Below are 23,927 nucleotides of genomic sequence, written 5' to 3' on the forward strand. Positions count from 1 at the left end.
AGTAGTGAAAGAGCGATAGACATAGTGAAAAAAAAAAAGTAAAAAGTAACAGCCTGTAAATTTCCCATTGCTGGGATAAGGCCTCCTCTTCCATTAAGGAGAGGCTTTGGAACATATTCCACTTATTATACCTTAATTAGTTAATTAGTCACATGTAGGTTTCCTCACGATGTTTTCATTCACCGCCGAGCACGAGATGAATTATAATCAAAAATTAAGCACATATATATAGTGGTCCTTTCCTGGATTTGAATCCGCAATCATCGGTTAAGATGCACGCGTTCTAACCACTGGGCCATCTTAGTGAAATATTTCTTATTCTTATTTATTGAGATTCAAAGGAAATGAAAATTACGATAACGACAATCCACCAATTAAATTTTTATATTTGTGGCTTCTGTTACTAGGGTGACAATTCTGCTAGTGTCAGGGTTGAAGACAGTCCATAGATGACGTTAAGAAAATTTGATTGTTTATTTGACGTTCCACTATTGTCATGAACAGCAAAGTATCCAGCGCCATAGCCTTCGCATAAAATGGACTAATTAGACAGTCTTTGAACGGACTGTACCATGTTTTTAACCAATTCAAAATCAGAATTTGGTCTTATGTTTCCAGTCTGTTTTTTCCAAGATATTAAAATCATACAAATTGGCATTACGCAAACGTACGAGAAAGGAGGTAGTCCGATATGGACACTTCTAACATTATCAGCATCTACCCGCAAACTTCAGTCTCGCGAACAAGACATTCGTAGTCGAAATATCGAGCTCCACCGAACTGAAATGAATAACTTTAATAAATTGATTTTTTGATGTAACCTTACCTTCTTACATAGTGGAAAAGATTTACACAAATTAGGATTTTCTTCTCTTTTTCGAGGAGTACGTGGAAAATTTATCCCAACACGCTACTACGATACGGGTCAGTAATGCGTCAGATTTACAACCGACATATACAGAAATCCTCAAGATTATGGACGTGAAAATTTATTAGCTAGCTTAAGTTTGAACCCTCAGCCATCATTAAAGATTAATATTCTCTAACCGCTCATAAATCTAGACTTCATAACTAGCAAGAAAATTAATCTACAAATTCAACATAGTTAAAAAAGTATATTTCTACTCTATTAGCATTCCTTGCACGAGAAAACTTTGCCTTCTCCGACAATCTCGTTCCGATTTTCGCGCTAGTTTCCCTTACTTTTCTAATACCTTCAGGCTCTAACAATTCTTACACACAACGCGAGTTCTAACTTACATATGTACAAATTATATTCCGCCTTCTTTAACGTTTCTCTTGAACTTTGCATGAGACAATTAAAATTTTTTAATTCACTTTTAAGTTCTACGTATTTTAAATTTTTAAAACTACTTTAGGTAATTATGTAGGTGGCGTGTTTTTCGCACCTAGTTTATGAAAACACGTCGATTGCAAATGTTGCTTGGACTTGGTGCTAGGGTTTTGTGCAAGCCCGTCAGATATTCTACCGCCAAACAATGTTAAACAGTGCTAAGTATTGTTATGTTCCGGTTCGAAGGATGAGTCTGCCGGTCTAACAACAGACTTAAGGGACATCACATCTTATTTTCCAAGTGCGGTGGTGACCACTTCATCATTAGGTGGCCCATACGATCATCCACCAACCTATACCGTAATTTTTTTATTAAGACTGCCAATTTTAATTGAAAGCTTTTAATTTATAAATAACTAAATATCGTCTGCGTTCAAACTTGCATAACACTAAATTTAATCAAATTTGGTTCATCAGTTTGGCGATGAATGAGCAACGGTCAGACCTACTTTCACATTCATAGTATTAGTATACGTATAGTTCAAAAGAATAAACCAATCTAGAGTTATATCCATTATACGATGAACTCGCAACAGAGTCATAACCTTTTACATTTCAATAAAAATTCCTTTTAAGCAATCATTCTTACCTGGTCAAAGCATGCCAGTGAGAATAGAAAGATCTATTCTCGTGTGCTCTGCAGTAATCTACTTTATCGATGGAGAATATATGACACTGTCAGACTATTCGACAATTCAGTAGAAGATACCATATCTAAGAGTGTATTAAATTTGTAATGATAATTACGCCATTAAAAAGATTTCATGTTGATATAAAACTAGACGTAGTCCAAAGATGTTACATTATTTTTAACCAAGATATCATACTACGCAAGTTTCATTTTCTATGCCGCTGTCAGTTTAGTGCTTTAGTTTCAAAAGGTACTAAGAGTACTTGACAAAGGAATGAATTTGTAAACTGGTACGAAGGTTTTCTTACTCTGACTGTACTATTAAAGAATGAAGTGCGAAAGATGGTACTAGTATATGACGGGAAGGAGTAAGGACTTTACTTGGTGGTAGGGCTTTGTGCAAGCCCGTCTGGGTAGGTACCACCCACTCATCAGTTATTCTACCGCCAAATAACAGTACTCAGTATTGTTGTGTTCCGGTTTGAAGGGTGAGTGAGCCAGTGTAACTACAGGCACAAGGGACATGACTTCTTAGTTCCCAAAGTTGGTGGCACATTGACGATGTAAGGAATTGTAATATTTCTTACAGCGTCATTGTCTATGGGTGATGGTGACCACTTACCATCAGGTAGCCCATATGCTCGTCCGCCAAACTATATCATAAAAAAAGGACACAACACATGTAATAGACTTTTATCTGACTCATGCAGATTTCCTCAGGATGTTTTACCAGAACGAGATAATTCCGAGGTGCTTGGTTGTGTTCTCTAATCACTTGGCTACGTCTAAGAGGTAAATAAATAATAGAAGCATTTATTATCGATTAAAATTTATTAAGACCTACGCTTGAATAAAAAACGAATTCTTGACTCTTCATTTTTTAAAAATAGAACCGATGTTAACACAAGGGCCGTACCTGAAAATCGAACGAAAGAATATATTCCAATATTTCTCAAAGGGTTATAGGTTCTGCACACTATGTACTAGAATATAAGCTGAGCGGCATCCCAATAAAGTATTCGATTATAATGATGCCATAAGCTGATATAGATTTTAACCGATAGTAATTACTAATAAATCGATTTTGAATGTATGAAGTCGATGTGGTGCATATCACGATCCAATCTCAAAGAAAATCAGCCCACAACGCAGGACATATTATAGAGTGTAAACCCGGTACACTCTCCAATCCCACACAACTGAAAAGACTAGGCACACGACCGATGCTTTACATGCTTCAGCTGTTAACGAAAAAATTCTATCATTTTTCGTTGGGTTCGAACCCAGTACCTCGGATTCGGTAGCCTTATTTCCAGACCAACAAGTCAGACTTGATACGTAAAGTATATATGTGGGATATATATAGGAAATGACGTACCTTTGAATTAAAACCACTTCAGCCCCTTTACGTTTCGAATTGAGGCAATTTAGTTTACATGCGTTCACATAAGTTCTGTTGTCGGTGCCACACACGGGCACATACACTCTCAGGCAATCCTTGCACCCAAGATGTTCCAGCACAGGAACAGTATCTTTCACAGAAAACAATAGTGTTTCGCCAAGAAGCACAGACAATAATATGTATATCACTAAAATTAAAAAACATATGTACGACAATTGAAATTAATACAGGTTGTTTTTTTTCAAAAGCAAGAAGGTTATACTAAAAATAATTTCAATTCGCATCTCTAAATTATGTGTACGATTAAAAAGAGATAGCAAGTCTTAAATTGACGACCTCCGTGGTCGAGTGGTGTGTACACCGGTTTTCATGGCTACGCTACTCCGAGGTCCCGGGTTCGATTCCCGTGCGAGGCAATGTAGATTATCATTAATTATATTATCTATGCTGTCTTGGGTCCAGGTCTTTGTGGTAACGATACTTCTGATTTTCCATAACACAAGTGCTTTAGCTACTTACATTTTGATCAGAGTACCTAATGTATGTAAAGTTGTCTCATATTTATTTATATTTAAATATGTGTGTAGTGTTAATATGTTGTTATTTAGTGTTGTAAATTACAAATGTGATCTTAATCAAAATGTACTTTTTTAAGGAGGCTTTTTAACAAGCACTTTAGAATTCTCATTAAACAAACTATATTAAGTGCTATACTAAATGCTTGGAATGTAGATTCTACCGACATTAACCGATCAGTAACTGTCAGTTTTCGTCAAAATAATAACAACATCGAATAGCGAGTTATTGATATTATTTTTTTATGGAATAGGTTGGCGGACGAGCATATGGGCCACCTGATGATAAGTGATCACCATCACCCGTAGACAATAACGCCGTAAGAAATATTAAATATTCCTTACATCGTCAATGCCCCACCAACCTTGGGAACTCAGATGTTATGTCCCTTGTGCCAGTAGTTACACTGGCTCATTCAGCCTTCAAACCGGAACACAACAATACTGAGTACTGTTATTTGACGGTAGAATAACTGTTGAGTGGGTGGTACCTACCCAGGCGAGCTTGCACAAATCCCTACCACCAAGTAAATATATTATATTTAAAATTACCGATTAAAAATTTATATCGTTAGTGGATTGACTGTTCCAGTTCATTCGATCGACACTACGGAATATGAAATAAAAATGACTTGGAGATCACCACTATAACGAATGCGTTTTGACTAAGCCTGAATGCGACTTGTATAATAAGTACACACTTATAGTACTAGTAGTATGCCTTTAATTATAGATTTATAATGGAGCATGAATGTTTTAAGGAAATTATTTAAACTTAAGAATAAACAGTTTTTTTATGGTTTCGGTTGGCGGACGTGCATATATGTGCATATGGACTTGATGCTAAGTGTTCGTCGTTGCCCATAGACAATGGTGCTAAGAGAAATATTAACCATTCCTTAACATAATTCATAATTCATCTCATGCTCAGCGCTGAAGGAAAACATCGTGAGGAAACCTGCTTGTGTCTAATTTCATCGAAATTCTGCTACATGTGCATTCCGCCGCATTTTAACAGCGTGGTGGAATATGTTCCAAACCCTCTTCTTAATGGGAGAGAAGGCCTTAGCCCAGCGTTGGGAAATTTACAGGCTGTTGCTGTTACTGTACTACTTGTGCCTGTAGTTAAATTAGCTCACTCACCCTTCAAACCGATACACAACAATACTGAGTACTGTTGTTTGATATGCTTGCACAAAACCCTACCACTGAGTAAATTATAGAATAATTTGGTCTACAAATGCGTACAGTATTACCCTCATTAAAATTTACTGCCCCATCCTCGCGGGCCCTATGAGAAGGTACATACTCTAAAACCTTTCACAATAAATTGCTAATCTAATGGAAAAGAAATTTCAAATCGGACAACTTGATATCACATTCAAACAAATAACAAAATAAAACTCTTTTCATATATTACCATCTAAAACTTATATGAAATATTTAAAAGAAAAATCAGAATTTTGAAACGACATATAGGTGTAGATTGAATTTAGAATTACTATATTTTGTTTATGAGCCGTGATGGTCCAGTTGTAAGAACGCGTGAATCTTAACCGATGATTGCGGGTTCAAACCCAACCAAACACTACTGAATATTCATGTGCTTAATTTGTGTTTATAAATATCTAAATCTCAGGGGTTAAAGAAAACATCGTGATGTGTCTAATTTCATAAAAATTCTGCCACGTGTTCATTCCACCAATCCGCATTGAAACAGTGGATGTAATATCCACCCTTCTCCTCAAGAGGGGGCCCAGCAATGGGAAATTAACAAGATGTTGTTGTTTATTGTACAATTTTATATACTTCATAATCAAGATTTACAAAATTTCCCTTTTTATATTTTGAGTTTTTAATTAATACTTCTGTAATTTTCAGTGACAAGAATTTTACGAACGAGACTCATTAATAATTAAGCAGAGATTAAAATATAAATCACAACAGGGTAATTAAAGCGAGTTTAATCTCCTCGATAATTCAAAGTTTAATGTATTTTATGATGTTCTTAAATAATTTACTTTATTCATCATCCTCCTGCGCTTATCCCAATTTTATTTGGGGTTGGCGCAGCATGTCTTCGCCTTCCATACTTCTCAGACGTGATCTCACAAGTAACATTATTTCTAACCATGTCGTCTTTCACACAATCCATCCTTCGATTCTTGGTTCGTCCTACTTCTATATCCATCTACATCCATGCTCAAGGCCTTCCTCACAATACGTTCCTCATTCCTCCGCATTACATGCCCATACCATAGTCTCCTTCCACATAACTTCTCGGCTATCAGTGTCTTTTCAAACTTCCTCTTATGTACTCATTCCCAATAATTTACTTAATTGTAAGAAGAAATGCACTCTATTTTCGGACTATTAAAATTACTATAATTGCTCAACTTATTACTGATTACTCACCAAACATTGTCATCTAAACTAAGTAGTAATTTTGCGACTGTTTAAATGAATTGCTTTAATTGAAGTGTATTTGTATTCAATAAATGTTATAGTAGTAATTTGCCGCATAATTAACTTTTAATTTCGTAATTTAATGCAGTTAAAGTATAGGACAATCAAATTTAATTTTTCGTTCAATTAAATGACAAATTCATCAAATTGATTTACCATTTTTGTTTATAGTTTTGTCAGTATTTGTCAACCGTCTACGTGATGGTAGAGCTTTGTACAATTATATCTAAGCAGATACCACTCTAAAGACATTATGTCTGATTAGTAGGGCTACACTCTAACTACAGGCACGAGGGACATTTTTTTTATGGTATAGGTTGGCGGACACGCATATGGGCCACCTAATAAGTAAGGTAAGTGGTCAGCATCGACCATAGACAATGACGCTGGAAGAAATATTAACTATTCCTTACATCGTCGATGTGCCACCAACCTTGGGAACTAAGATGTTATGTCCCTTGTGCCTGTAGTTATACTGGCTCACTCACCCTTCAGACCGGATCACAACAATACTGAGTACTGTTACTTGGCGGTAGAATAACTGATGAGTGGGTGGTACCTACCTAGACGGACTTGCACAAAGCCCTACCACCAAGTAAATAGGGATAGCATCTTAGCTCGCAAGCTCGATAGCATATTGGGAACGATTTATATTTATTCTGACATCACCAATGTCTATAGTAGCTACAATTTTTACGGCTGTAGGTATCATGAGCTTACGACTTAATCCTATAGCAAGACAAAGAAGGTGAACAGATGGTCAGGCTAATAAAGGTTTTTTAATTTGTTCATGAAATTAACAGTAGTATAATGTAGCATTAAGGCACTGGTTCAGTTATCATTCTTTCGGAAGTGCTTTTAAAAGACTACTTAAATAAAGTTTATTTAGTTTTGATTTGGAAGTACTTAACAGAAAGAACAAAGACACTACTCTTTGCCATTCCTATGGCGTGTTTGCACAAACAGTTTATAACACAGCTTACTACATATTGTTTATATACATCATTGTTTATATAACTCCTAGGTAAAGATTACAAAAATTTTAGCCCATTTTTTTAAAGGACTAAAATTTTTTGTAATAAAAAAATAAAAAAATATCGCAAAATTTTGGATTATTCTTGGTATCTGACTCTGATCCTCAAAAGAACTTGAAAATTAAATAAACACCTCTTGAAGTTTAAAGGGCGCTTAAACAGTAAATGCGATTGCAGATAAGCGACGAGGCCGTTTTAGAAACGTTATTAAAATACTCAAGCTATTAAACTTGTGTTTTTTTTTGTTCTTGTTAACTGACGCTCTATATATATTTGACGACCTCCGTGGTCGAGTGGTGTGTACACCGGTTTTCATGGGTACGCCACTCTGAGGTCCAGGGTTCGATTCCCGGCCGAGTCGATGTATGTAGATTACCATTAGTTTTCTGTGTTGTCTTGGGTCTGGGTGTTTGTGGTACCGTCGTGACTTCTGATTTCCATAACATAAGTGCTTTAGTTACTTACATTGGGATCAGAGTAATGTATGTGATGTTGTCTCATATTTATTTATTATTAATTTATTATATAAAAAAAATATCGGCCAATGCTTACGGCCTCGTGATCTAAGGGTTCTGTATATGCGATGATTCAATAAACTTACAGTTTTTCCTGTACTTGTGCTACAATATATTGCTACTTGTCAAATTTTGTGATTCTGGGTCAACGAGAAGCACCCTATTGCGTGTGTATAGGAAATGCGACATAAAGTTCGTATATTAACTATATACTAGTAATCCATTTTTAAAAATAAATACGATATTTTTTTTCTAATAAGTAATTGTTGTGGTGATAAGCAATGATAATCAATAGCGTTTAAAGTCTGTAGCGCCATCTAGTGTCGACTAGGAAGATATTGCTTGTTTTTGTTTTCTTCACGCCTCATTATGACAATAGATGGCGTTACTTGTACTTATTTTAATGTATCTTATAAAAATTAAAATAGTATTTAATTTATCTAAAATATTTGGTATCTCATTTTTTTTTGCAGCATTTAAAATTTAAAAATAAATTAATGATACTTTACTTGTATAGTATTTTTATACACAAAATACGCTGAAATATTTGTAATTTCAAAAAAATGCTTAAAATTTTAATAATTTTTATTAACTTTCACATAACTCAAACAAAAAATGTAACAGGAAAAAAATATTTGTCAGAAGTGGGATTCGAACCCACGCCCTCAGAGAGGACCAGAACAGCTCACACCCGCTTAGCGGGCAAGGAAACCTTGAGTCTGGCGCCTTAGACCGCTCGGCCATCCTGACTGATGACAACGTTGACGAATTTATTCATAGGATGCATTGTAGATATTTTTAATAAAAAATGTTACAATTTAAAATTGGAACAAATAATCATTCTGAACGCCCTTATCACATGAACCAAATATAAATAACATACCAGCAATATAAGACTTTAATCACGTTTTGTATCGCTGAATTCGATAAAAATAATTTCAATATGTGTTTTTGGATAGTTTCATTGAATTAAAGTACTTTTTAATATGCACACAATAAATACTAAAATAAACAAAGACGCTTCATTACAAGTAAGTACAACAATATACAAATTTTTATTTGTAGATTTATTTACCTTTCAAAGTTTTAAATTGTATGACAGATACATTCATACATAATTAATGTTGATTAATAAATTTCGATATTGTTTATACATATGTGTATGTGTATATATTTTCATTGCATTTCTTTCGCCGTTTCTGCTCAGATCAGGATGTTTTCCTTTCTAGAGGAAATGTTTAAATTGAGAATCAATACGTGAACTTTATTGAATAAATGAATTTAATTTGTTTTAATGTCACAGTATTTATCCCTATCAAAATATTTAACATATGTTTAGAAATATTTTAAAACAATCCGCAAGTTTCTCTAATTGATTTTGCTGGAATATTTCTAGACAAATATGGTGCTGGCGAAATTATAAAATGGTACTTATATTAAAATGAATATCTACTTAGATTTTTGCCTAGGTATATCTTGGTAACATATTAAAACGATAGCATAACGACCACCGAAAAGACCGAAGGGTACCAAGAGTTTTTATTTTATATTCGCTAGGTGTGCTAGGTACTCGTCACGGTAGCGTGCGTAAGCGATCCCGTGTCGTCCGCCGAAAGACGGAGAGGGTACCGCTGGTTTTTTAGTGGGAAAACCCGGCGTACTTGGGCGTACTCGGCGATCAGGGTTCCGAGGAGTCCCACACACCCCTCCACTTTCCATCACGTGGGGGAAGCGCGTAATGCGTTTTTCTAGCAAGAAAAAAAAAGAAGGCGTGCTAGGTGTAAGTCCCACCTAAGCCCTTATTCGAAGAACGCATAAAGCATTATTCCAGCGTGCTTAAATTATAAATTGAATTGCATAATTTTATATTTTATTAACATTTCATAGCGCTCCCCTTAAAATAATTGAACGATGATGTCCATTCGATTTCTCTTTATCACATTGTTGCTATTCCATATCTATCAATGAAAGATACTCATTCAATAGATTAAATAAAAAACTGACCAATCAGCGCGCGTATTTCGGAAAAATACAATCAAATATTACACCGTCTTCCATAGTACTCCTAAGATTAAATATAAGTTTTTACAACATAATAATTCCCAACATAGCTGAGAATTATAGTCTTAATTTATGTTCAACTCTATACAGGCATTAAGGCTTATCCAAACACACATCAATGTGCTCAATCTTATTCAGTAAGCAAGCAAGCTGAGCATAAAATCAGTAACGAATTTCTACACCATTAGACTTCTAAGAACCAAGAGGAATGGTTAGTATTAAATTAATGGTATTTGCACGGATGGATGGCGCGAAAGCCTGCGGGAATAATAGTGTTGTGACCCGTTCCGATTTATGTAGGAACCTTTTACGATTCATGCTGTAAGCGGGACGATGGTACACCTACATTTTCATACATAACTATTTTTATTTTTGAAATAGGAATTAATAATTGCAAAACACTATTCACCATTAAATTGTATTAAAAATGACAAATAATAATTACTACTACCTATACCGGTTTTAGATTATTGACAAATGGATCTGATAGCACATTATAGCACCACAAACCTTGGAAACTAAGTTGTGTTAATGTCTGGAGTTACACAGACTCACTCACCCTTCAAACTAGAACACAACATGATTACAAAAATCGAAAATATAATGGGTACCCCAGAAGGCACAAAGCTATACCATCTCTAAAAATTGTTCCATCCCTTAGTCTAATGATTAGCGGTATCTACTCTGGAACTCATTAGGTCTAACGATCATCATTCCTACAATATTAATAGCCATTTCACTCTATTTATCTTGCAAGCTATCTGAACCTTTAAGGAGGTTAGGTTCCTAACAGTACCTACAAACTATTCATTTATTTATTTTTTGCCGTCCCGGTTTTGTCTCTCGATTTATATAAACTTGACAACACTATTACCAAAGACTTACTTATTCCATATATCGTCTTTAAGTAAATAGGTAATGATCAAAGCCTTCCTTTAATATAGATGAGTGACTAATCCAAGTAACCGGACTAATTCAATTATGTATTATTGGTTGACCTTAAAAAACCTTTTTGAAAAATACAATAAGCCTCGTAATTTATTAGTGAATTATCCTCTCTTTTGGAATACATATTGAAAAAACCATTAAACACTTTTATTGGTCAATAATATTGGTGTACACACATAAACGTAGATGGACCACTTGATGGTAAGTGGTCACCACCGGATAGATATTGACAGCGTTACAAATTTCAACCATGGGAAATGTATCTTGTGACTGCAGTTTCAGTCACTCAATATATGATAAGGTATATATCATATTGCAGGTAATTAAAAATGAAACTATCAATTCAGTGTTTTAAAACAGACTAATGCTTTTATTGAAACACAGATCACATCATGTAAAAAACAATAGAAAACAATTAAACAAATAACTGAAAAAAGAATGGTAACTAAATCAAATTAAGAACAACTTATTTTTATATATAAACGATAGTCATGATGGAACATGACGCCTCAACTTTAATAATACTCCTTACATGATTAAATGTTAATAAAAATAATTAAAAAAAAAAACGATTTTTTAAAATGGAATCATTTTCTTTTGCATTGTACTTTCGAGCTGTTGTAAAATTTACGCGACAACAGCCTTCAATTTGAATGATAGTATTAATTTATTTTTTAATTATTACATTGGTATTTAAAGATGAAAATTAACAGTATTTTTAAAATATAATTATGTTATGTTTATAACATTAAATGCTTAAATATATACAAATATGAACTAAAACTAGTTACTGTATAAATCTTGACCGCGTGGAATGGTGGCAAGAATGCGAGCAGTATTTTCCCGCTGAATCGCAATTCCGATCCTCTGGGCAAAAAACGAACCAGCCCTCCTGTCACCAAATTTAAATATATTATTTATTTTTAAATAGTTACAATTACTAAATCTTTTAATACCATGTCAATTATTTACTTGGTGATAAGAATTTGTGAACGCCCATCTGAGTAGCTAGTAGTATATGGTCATCATACATATTACCGCCAACCGCCAATACCTCGTAATGTTAAGACTAGATCACCATTAACCAGAACCAGTGTAACTACTGGCACAAGACACATGATAACTTAGTTTTCAAGGAGCATTGAAAAGATTCAAATTCCTTACAGCACCAATATCTATAGGTAGCAATGACCACTTACCAACCTGCAGCAAGAAGGCCCATTTACTCATCTCTTTCATAAAAAAAAGTACGTAATAAATAGATTATTTTGCCAATTCATACCCGTAGTACCGACTGCTCACTATTTCTATCACCAAAGAGCTCTTCTTATGCATACTTTTTGTCAGTGTAACTGGAACTGGACAAAACTGGACATCGCTGTTGTGTGTGTATATGCGTGTGTGTCTGTGTGTGTGTGTGTGTGTGTGTGTGTGTGTGTGTGTGTGTGCGCGCTGTACTTTCAAAAGCGCCGGAGTATGTTGGCAAAGATTTACCGTCATAAAACGATTTGCTCTCGCCTTCGAAAATTAAGATCATAAATGTCTAACCGATAAAGTCTAAGTTCATTTTCTAAGTAGCTTCATAACATTTTGGTCTATTAGTTCGGTGTTTGTACTTACTTAGGCGGCACAACTTAATAACATTAGGCATCTTAGACCCGAGGTATGTAGGTCACAGCCTAATGTATGAGATGAGATTAACGCCTGCTCCGGCGAATGGGCGAACAGATTTGTTGGGGAAAATATCAAAGTCAACCTTTTTGTTATGAAATAAAAAGGTCATCTTGGTACGCTTAGAAATAAAGCAAGCCATTGTAATATTTTTTAATGTATGTTTTTAGTTAAACAATACATGTTATTCTTATTACTGTTGTTATTAATAGCAACGAAGTATCTAGAATACGTGCCAAGTAAAGTAAAGTAAAGTAACAGCCTGTACATTGCCCACTGCTAAGATAAGGCCTCCTCTTTCATTAAGGAGAGGGTTTTGGAACATATTCCACCACGCTGTTCCAATGCAGGTTGGTGGAATGCACATGTGGCAGAATTTCGATAAAATTAGACACATGTAGGTTTCCTCACGATGTTTTCCTTCATCGCCGAGCATGAGATGAATTATAAACACAAATTAAGCACATATATATAGTGGTGCTCGCCCGGGTTTGAACCCGCAATCATCGGTTAAGATGCACGCGTTCTAACCACTGGGCCATCTCAGCTCTCGTGCCAAGTACGTGAGGGGAAATAGAGAGAGGGAAGCATGATGGAATAAGTAATCATGACATATGGGTCGGTCTTAACCATAAAGCGCACCATTGGTTACATCATGTCAAAATAATTCGAGACGAGAATTTGTCAGATCTTATTTCAATAACAATGGGTAAGCAAACTATGTCCTAGCTCGTGGTAATCACCTACTAGATATCACCACCCTAAGAAATCACTAGTATTTTGAGTTGTCAATGCATCCAATCTTTCAAATTAAGATTGTCCTGAGTGCTGCCAATAATAAATGTAACTCATCCTCCAAACTGGAACATTGTAAGTATTCTTGACAAATAGTAGAACAGCTCATAAGTGAATAAACAATCCAACACATCCTCCTGCCCTTATCCCAATGTCATTTGGAATCGGCACAGCATGTATTCTTCTTTCATACTTCTCTGTCTGACGTCATCCCACATGGAACATTTCAAGCGATAACATCATTCATCATCGTTTCTTTGGTCGAATGTTTGATGAATAAGCCATCCACCTGGGATTGCATAAAGCCTTAAGCACAAATAAAATTTATTGCGACTACAGGGCTGAATCTTTCGTAACAAATGAACTAAGAAATTCATGATTTATACCACTTTTTTTCATTGCGATAACTTTAAATGAAACTAGTTCACCTATTAAAATATCATGAAGTTTCTAGTAGTAAATTACTCGTTCAAAGTCAACATCAGTGATGTAATAAAATAAAAATATATTATTCTTTGATAAAAAAAAAAAACTTGTACCAAACAAACAATTTGCAGTTCAACATTTTTCATTTTAATGTTTGAAGATGTTAGGAGAAATAAAACCTCTTTGAAAACAACAATAACCGAGGAAAAGATAAAGAAATATTTTTCTATTGTAGAATAAAATCATATAATAAAATCTTAGTAGAAAAGTCTTAACTGTAAGACGACACAAATACTCTATAACTTAAAGGCTTAGTATCTCGGCTGTTTTGCAGAAAGAGACGCAATGTCGTCCAAAATTCGGAACAACCAGTTGTTAGAAAGAGACAGCGTATTATGGTTCAAGTCGTAAAGATTCGATAGAGATACGAAGCTTTTAAAATCAAGTAATTGAAGGGATGTGTTATACTAAAACCTTTAATACATTTGCATAATATGGTAAATATTTAATGCGCTTATTTAGAATTCATGGCAAATCTTCCACGAAAGTATTAAGGCCTTCAATTAATAGGTATGAGATAAAACATTCGTATATAGTTTGGTATTGGCCATACAAGATATGGTTATTTTTTTAGTGACTTTGTTGATGGCCTATTGACAACACCTAACCATCAGAAGAAGTTTTCATAAAGAAGGAATAGGGGCGTATAATTTCGGAATTTGTTGTTTCCTTTGAGATATCCCATTGATAGACTATTCTGTAACAAGAAACGAAACTCACCGCAGAATACGATCTTTAAATTTCGGAATGTGATATACGACATTGACTAAAATAATTATGAAAGTCTATTGAACACACGTTTCAAAATTGCATATCACTGAAAGTCAGTTGTCAATATTTCACGAATGAAATACGAAGTGAATCGCACTGCAAGTATAGTACGACACAACTTAGATGTAGCATCGGCAGATTAAATAAAACCCATTACTGCCGATTTATACAACCAACAGAAAGAGTTCTATCGCTCCATTCGACGCTATTCGTCGCTATAGATTCTCGCGTCAGTTCAACCCGAGACAGTAAGTGCATGTTAATTGACGTGTCAAATTGACGAGTATATTAGGTCATATGATATTACAAGTTATTATATTTGTGTAAAGATCATATTCACATCAGAAATAAATATTGATAATTTGGGATAGCGTACTTAATTCGGATGCGATCGGTTTTACGAATATTGCCGATGCTACATCTAAGTTGTGTCGTACTATACACGTCTAGTTTATGATACAAATGTGTTTTGTCATTATATCGGACGCAGAGCTATTGACAATAATATTGTTCGTGAACACCGCTGCGATCATAGTTTCCATTATAAAAACTCATTCAATGTTTTCGAGCGCTTAAGAAACTTCGCCTTCAATATTGCTGTGCAAAGATTTAAAAATAACATTAATAAACAAATTATTTCTGTAAAATTTTGAAACCATATTAAGAATATTGTTATAAATGGTACTTATATCTGTATATATAAAAGTGAAATTACACTTACTGACTAATAAGACATATTAGCAACTATAACACCTAATAACTTGACATTTGTCAGGTTCCTTATAGAGCGTTTTATTTACGAAACTCGATTTACTCCCAAAAGGGGTAAACTGGGTTTGTAAACATACAAACCCAGTTAACTAGCGGTATTTTAGGATAAGACGCAGTGTCAGCTTGTCATTATTATCATCATCACACAGTATAAAACAAAGTCGCTTACCGCTGTCTGTCCCTATGTATGCTTAGATCTATAAAATTATACAGCGGATTTTGATACGTTTTTTTTTAATAATAAATAAGGTTTTTGTATATTATACATAGACAGGGCGCCGCACGCGCAGACGATACTAGTCGATCCGTAAAAAATAAATCTTTTAAATTATATTAGTGCGAAATAGTGTTTGTTGCTGTGTGTAAAATAGACTTCTATAAATAGTTCGTGCGCAGAAACGTTATCCAAATGAAATAATCAGATAAAGTGAAGAAAATTAGTGATCTTATGTGACGAGCAAAAAAAAAAAAAAAACTGAACTGTTATAACTGGTGATCAATTAAATAATACGGACAAACTATTAAAATTTTGGTGTGAGTGAAATAGTGAAAAAACAATATAAAACAAACAATTAAAGTCGTTAGGATTTGTTAAAAGAGTTGATATAAGTGGTTCTTAAAAAAAAAAAAGTTGACGGTATTTAAAAATATATTGAACTGCATTCAAAGTGACTAAAACCGAGTAGATTGGTATCAAAAAATTCATCGAACAACTTAACGCTTAACTGGTCTAAAGGTCAGAAGGATTGGTGTTATCTATTCTACACACTAATACCATCATGGAGAATTCGCAACTCATTCACTTGTTTGAAAAAATGAAAACAGAAATGGCAAACCAAACTAAAGAAATAGTATCAAAAATCGATGATAAAATTTTACCGTTAATAAATGAAATAAAAGAACTTAAAGAAGAAAACAATAATTTGAGAGAAAAAATTGCAAATATTGAAAAATACAAACGAAAAAATAATATTATTATACATGGCCTAAATGAAAATGAGAAATCTCCAAGTGAGCTTATGTCATCTACTATTGAAAAAATAAAAAACGATCTCAACATTCCACTTGAGAGTAGAGATATAGACGTAATATACAGAATAGGAAAAAAACAAGAAAAAGCAAGACCCATACTTATATCTTTTATTAATGGATGGAGAAAGAATGAATTAATGTTAAATAAAAATAAATTTAAAGATGGATACATTTCTGAAGTTTACCCCAAGGATGTTTTACTGAAAAGGAGGGAACTACGAGAGAAACTGGTACAAGAAAGAAATAAAGGCAACTTTGCTGTCATTAAGTACGACAAACTTATTGTTAAAGAAGGGACATCTAGTAAAGAAAAACGTAAAAGACATGAATCTAACTCACCAAACCAACAACATCCCAGAAAACAATTCGCAAACTCAAAAATAAAAAAAGTAAATGCGTTTGATGTAATGCGTGGAAGAAGCAACTCTCGTTCATCATTTACTCCATCATCTGAAGACACAATATAGCAAACACAGTCAGGCCCTTCTCATTCTCATCTCCCAGTACGGCCGGTCACCGCGGGAGAGTTAGACCATGACCCTCCAAAGAATAACAGACACAATAAGAAACCTATATATATATGCTCTTACAATGTTAGAACTCTATCTTCTACAGAAAAACTCCTAGAGTTAAAAGCAGCTCTACAACAAATCAAATGTGATGTGCTCGGACTATGCGAAGTTCGACGGTTGGGGGAAAAAATTATACAAGATGAAGACTACATTATGTACTACATAGGAGAAACAAAAGGTTTACATGGTGTAGGATTCCTAGTGAAAAAAGAACACAAAAGTAAAATTATAAACTTTAAAGGCATATCAGAAAGAGTTTGCATATTGGAAATCAAATTTGAAAAGAAATCCTTTACAATTATTCAAGCATATTCTCCAACAGAAAATTCTACGCAGGAAGAACTAGACAATTTCTACAAAGATCTAATGATAGCTCACCAAACGACCCCCAATAAATATGTAATTTCAATGGGCGACTTCAATGCGCAGATTGGAATACCAAAAATCTATGAAAACAAAGCGACTGGAAAATATGGCTACGGAAATAGAAACAAGCGAGGAGAGATATTGATCCAATATGCACACCAAAACAACTTGAAAATAATAAATACTATGTTTCATATAAAAAATAAAAACAGGTGGACTTGGGTTTCTCCAGATAAAAATACGAGAAACGAATTGGACTATATGCTGACAACTACACCACACTTAGTCTCCAAATTTGAAGTGTTAACATCTTTTAACTTTGGATCTGATCACAGGCCAATTAGAGCAACTCTTAACCTTCAAACAAGAAAAAGAAGTAGAAGACACTTCAGTAAGCAACAAACTACTTTAAAAACAATAGAGGAACAAACAACTTATCTTGCACACCTAAACGACCATCTACAAAATTTATCAACAATACACGAAAAAATCACAATCAACCAATACAGTCAAATGATTGAGTGCTCGATAAAAGATAGTTTAAAAAATATAAAAGGAAAACCAAGACAAAATATTTTGAGCGAGAAGGCTAAGGTACTTATAAAAGAAAGGAGTTTGTTACAAAACAAACCTAAATTATCAAAAAAAGACAAAGATGATTTGAAAAATCTGTACAAACAGACAAATAAAGAAATAAAGAAATGCTACAATACTTATAGATCAAATACAATGCGCAGACATCTAGAAAGTTCAAGAAGCACTAACAAAGCGTTTAGAGAACTAGATAATTCAAAGAGCTGGATTCCATCACTGAAATCAGGATTAAGTAAAAGCAAATCCCGCGTGGAAGTTATCAATATAGCAACTGACTTTTATGCAAACCTATACAGTCATGGAAACTCAAAACAAGAACTAACTACATGCAGTCAAATAACCACAACACAGTCTAACGTTAAATTGTTTGATGGTCTTGAAATCCTTAATAACATAAGAAAGTTAAAACTAGATAAAGCACCTGGCCCGGATGGCATCAGAAACGAGTATATAAAACATGCTAAAGAACTACTGCTCAATCCACTGAAACATCTATTTAATAAAATCCTCACTGAAGAACAAGTACCAGAAAGTTGGACAAAGTCTGAAATTATTCTGCTTTACAAAAAGGGAGACCCAACGGACATTGGAAACTACAGACCAATAAGCCTCATGTCATGTATATACAAACTGTTTGCTTCGTGTCTATTAAACAGAATATCCCCAGCCATTGATAGTCACCAACCTTACGAACAAGCTGGCTTCAGATCAGGATTTAGTACAGTTGATCACATCCATGTAATAGAACAGATAATAGAAAAATATCTAGAGTTTCGCAGACCGCTATATTTAGCCTTCATAGATTACAAGAAGGCTTTTGATTCTATTTCTCATAACAGTATCTGGGAGGCTCTAACCTGTCAAAATGTAGATGTCAAATACATAAATATCCTGAAAAACATTTACAGTAAAAGTACAAGTAAAGTGAGACTTGAAAAAACAGGCAAATGCATTAACATCAACAGAGGGGTTAGACAAGGTGACCCATTATCACCTAAACTGTTTATAGCGGTACTACAAAATATAATGAAAGATCTACCTTGGTCAACACAAGGAATTAATGTTGATGGTCGGTTCTTGAGTCATTTAAGATTTGCAGATGATATCGTCTTGTTATCAGAAAATCCTGAAAAATTAAGTGTTATGATAAATGATCTACAGATGGCAAGCAATCGTATCGGTCTAGAAATGAACCTCAGCAAAACAAAAATCATGACCAATGACAAAATGATACCTATCTTAACAAACAATGAGCCACTTGAATATGTACAGGAATATATTTATCTAGGGAAGCAATTATCATTTAATGTGAAAAGAAATGTGGAAGAAATAAATAGAAGAATAGCCTCAACCTGGAAGAAGTTTTGGGCTCACAAAGAGATTTTGAAATCCAAGCTCCCAATGAAATTAAAGAAAATTGTTTTAGATTCAGCGATACTACCATGTCTAATCTACGGTTGCCAAACATGGTCATTCGACACAAAATGTAAGACGAAAATTCAAGCCACACAAAGAGCAATGGAGAGAAGCTGTCTAGGAATCACCTTAAGAGACAGAGTGAAAGCAGTAGACATTCGCAACAAAACTGAAGTAACTGATGCCTTACTCTTTGCTAAAACACTAAAATGGAAGTGGGCTGGCCATCTAGCAAGATACACCGATAAAAGATGGACATTTACAATAACAAAATGGAAAGGACCAAAAGGAAGAAGAAGCAGAGGACGACCATACATAAGGTGGCAAGACGAATTAGTGTCGGTTGCAGGCAGAAACTGGATTGAGACAGCAAAAGACAGAAACGTGTGGCATTCTTTGGAGGAGGCTTATACCCGAAAGGGGTCCATACATTGAAAAAAAAATATAAATATACAACTAACTAATTAATTTCTAACGACTGATTTTAATATTTAAATAATTGACATTAATAATACTTACAAAAGCATGGGAAATGGACATTTATTTTTTTTTTTTTTAATATTTAATGATTTATTTTTAGCAATAGTTGAATTTAATGTTTAATAATTAAATTTCAATATTTTATAATGATTTTTTAATGTTCATTAATTAATTTTTTATAATGTTTATTAATCAATTATTATTTTTTTTGTTTTTATTTTTTTTGAATAGATGGTAGTTTTTTATTAAATTGAATGGGAGATCATGAAAATCAAATGTCTAATTTATACGCTTTAATTATTACTGTAATGTATTTAAAGTTGATTTTATCACTAAAGATCTATTTGTTAATTTCCGTTATTATTATTATTATTTGTAATGTATGGAATAAATAAAGCTATATTATTATTTATTATTATACATAGACAGTAAAGTCAAGAAACTCTGATAATTTTAGAAGTTTCTAATGTGATATCGCAAATAAACAAGTTCTGTAGTATATTTAGTATTGCATCCGTGCGAAACCGGGTCGGGTCTCTAGTATATTTATAAAATATTTTGTCCTGGTAAGCCCACAACTAAAATTAATAAAGCTAAAAATTGAAACATCAATTTATTCCGTTACGTAACCACTAAGACAATCTTTGGACATTTCTACATTCTGAGGAAGGATTGGGAGGAGTGGCTTTATATGAATTTTTCACATACAATATCGTTACGTAGCCGCTAGTATATTTATGTGATACGAAAAATTTTGCAAATCTTGTAATATAGTGAATTGAAGTTCCGCTGTTATATTCAAATCAAATCTACAACTTTAATAGACACCTATTTCGCCTAATATCTGAAACGTGTCGTTGTTGCATATGCACGAAATGCTAGTGTGCATGCTTATCTGTCTCGCTATTGCGACAGTCGTACGACAGACGCGCCTTTTACAAAATATATATTTAGAGTTTTTATCAAATACCTTTAGAAAAAGTGACTCAGTTCTTACTGATAATTCTGAATTCGAATTTAAAGTCTGCTCTACATGAATAAAGTACATAATATACAATAAAGGAATACAATAGGTTGGAATGAAATAAAATTCTTTATATTTAAAGCCGCGCAGCGTGCTATGGAAAGGGCTATGCTCGGCGTCATCAAGTCATCGACATAGCCTACCGGATTAGTAAGCTGAAATGGCAGTGGTCTGGTCAGATTTGTCGTTGAACCGACAACCGTTGGGGAAAACGTGATCTAGAGTGGAGACCGCGTCTCGTTAAACGTAGTGTAGGACGTCTTCAGGCGGAGTGACGACATACACAAGGCGGCAGGTAGGAGCTGGATGCGAGTAGCCGAGGTCGAGGTCTATGTCCAGCAGTGGGCAATATCAGGCTGATGATGATGATGATGATGATGATTGTGACTATCATCATTTAAAATTGCCAAAAACGTAACATACTTATAATGCTAACCAATATTTATACATAGTAACTAATTTGATTAAAACCAGATTTAAAAAATTATAGTTCGCGTCACAAATTTATTTTTCTACTATTATACTATGTATGTATAAATATTATATTGTTATATATTTTACACAGCACGACATAACTAAAACGGTACCATTGAAAATCAGCGTTGGGTTACCTAGGAACCCAACTAGGAAGCTGAATGGTGCTATGTAGGAAACAATTACTAAAATTGCTTTTTTTTATTTTCTTTCCCTTATTGTAGATTTTCACTTCTTTTCTACAAAATTATTTTTGATTTTTTTAATTTTTTATTCTTTTTATAATCGTGTCCTAAATAAACATTTCTTTCTTACTTTTTCTTAATTTGATTGATTATATTATACTACGAGCGCCATTTTGTTATTTACAGCCAGCATCAAAAATTTAAGATAGTATATGTCCATTATTTTTATTTTTGTGTACTTTACTCATGTAGACTATTAAGAGAAATTAAAATAAAATATGAATTAACAAAACTCACTATCAAAGTGTCTTATACATAATTTCATAAAAAAATCACTATTATTATTGTTAATAATACCACTAAAAATTGCTATGACAATTGATTTGGTCGATTAAATACAACTCATGATTACATACATACATTTAATCACAAATTTGTTTAATAATTAGCTAGTATTGCTTTTGTTGTTAATAATATAACCACTTTTAACCAGTAAAACGATTCATTCGCATTCAATTGATGTTTTGTGGTTACAGAAACATCAAGTGAATAAAAAAGTAAACAATTCATGATAATAAAAAATATATATTTTTGATGATTGTATAGCATATTAATACTTCTTATAACACATATACATATATACAGAAGCAAAAGGAAGATTATGAGTTCACTTATTCATCATCATCAATTACAATCACGAGCCTGTATATTTCCCACTGCTGGACTAAAGCCTCCTCTCTCTTTTAGGAAATGCATTGGATCATATTTCACCACGTTGCTTCAATGCGAGTTGGTCGTGGAGTTGGATAGACATGTGGCAGAATTTCTTTGAAATTAGACACACGCAATTTTCTTCACGTTATTTTCCTTCACCGCCGAGCACGAGATGAATTATAAAGAAAAATTAAGCACATAGATATAGTGGTGCTTGCTTGGATTTGAATCCGAAATCATCGGTTAAGATGCACGCGTTCTAACAACTGGTTCATCTCTGCTCTTACTCTCAGCACTACTTAACAACTAAACTACTGCTCACTTTACTAAACCAGATAAATAAAAAAAATTTGGACCACTAATTAAATTGTAGTGACTTATAAACGTAGATTAGAGTAGTGTTTCACCAAATTGTTAGTTGAGGTTAGATATACGTTCACATCACGTTTTAGTTCTGTGACTCAGAGTGTTTTGGTGTTAGGGCATCGTGCAATACTGTTAAGGTAGGTTCGATGCACTTGATAATATATTAGCGACGCTGCCTCGCATAGGTGCAAAAAAAAAAGATCTAAGCATACATAGGGACATACAGCGGTAAGCGACTTTGTTTTATACTTGGTGGTAGGGCTTTGGGCAAGGCCGCCTGGGTAGGTACCACCCACTCATCAGTTATTCTACCGCTAAACAACAGTACGCAGTATTGTTGTGTTCCAGTTTGAAGGGTGAGTGAGCCAGTGTAACTACAGGCACAAGGGACATAGCATCTTAGTTCCCAAGGTTGGTGGCCCATTGACGATGTAAGGAATAGTTAATATTTCTTACAGTGTCATTGTCTATGGCTGATGGTGACCACATACCATCAGGTGGCTCATATGCTCGTCCGCCAACCTATTCTATAAAAAAAATACTATGTAATGATAATACTAATGTGACTACAGTATAAAGGACATAACATTATTGGTTCCAAGGTTGATAGCATTTTCTCGACGTTTAAAATATTGAGGGTCATTTGATAAGGGACAGTTATTACCATCATCATTTACTTCTTTCAGGCCTTATCTAAAACAAACAGCAACAATACTTTTTTATTTAACAGAATTATATTCAATTTTAAACTATCATAATTTCAGAATATAAATAGTATTATATATATTACTAGATGTGCCTGAGACTTCATGCTCATTTGAATTTTACAGAGAAGTTATTGATTTCGCCTAAGTTACTCATAACATCAGTCTGCCAAGTGGCCGCGCAAGATCGAATCTTAATGTGGGCAAGATACAGTTTGCGAGACCCTTGTTGTTTTTTACAGTAGTGTGATCCTAATGTTATGTTGTACTTTTTCAAATTTCAGGCACGATGCCCTTTGCACCGCGAGGCCCAGGGCCGACACTGCCCACGCCTTATGCACGCAGCCACTGAGTCTGCCTGTGAACGTCCCGTCAAAATCGGTTCAGCCATTCCAGAGACTAGTCGGACCAAGCAGCCATAAAACGTAAAAAATATTTATGGTATATGTACCGTGTATACATATGAATTTACTAAAATGCGGTTATTTTAATATTACAGACACTCCGATTTGTTATGTGT

At 34.0% G+C, this 23,927-nt stretch overlaps 1 long non-coding RNA gene and 1 other non-coding gene across 2 annotated transcripts; both read right to left on the reverse strand.

The window, feature by feature from the left end:
* Positions 1-2,839: 2,839 nt before the first annotated feature.
* LOC124539233 lies at positions 2,840-6,447 on the reverse strand. The gene is made up of 3 exons (XR_006967018.1): positions 6,378-6,447; positions 3,364-3,574; positions 2,840-2,901 (listed from the first exon to the last, which is right to left on the reverse strand). It is a non-coding gene; the product is annotated as an uncharacterized LOC124539233 (long non-coding RNA).
* A 2,166-nt stretch (positions 6,448-8,613) lies between these two features.
* Trnal-caa lies at positions 8,614-8,727 on the reverse strand. Its single transcript has 2 exons — positions 8,690-8,727; positions 8,614-8,658 (listed from the first exon to the last, which is right to left on the reverse strand). It is a non-coding gene; the product is annotated as a tRNA-Leu (tRNA).
* Between the last annotated feature and the right edge of the window lie 15,200 nt (positions 8,728-23,927).

Source organism: Vanessa cardui, chromosome 22 (assembly GCF_905220365.1).
Source record: "Vanessa cardui chromosome 22, ilVanCard2.1, whole genome shotgun sequence".
Classification (NCBI taxonomy): domain Eukaryota; kingdom Metazoa; phylum Arthropoda; class Insecta; order Lepidoptera; family Nymphalidae; genus Vanessa; species Vanessa cardui.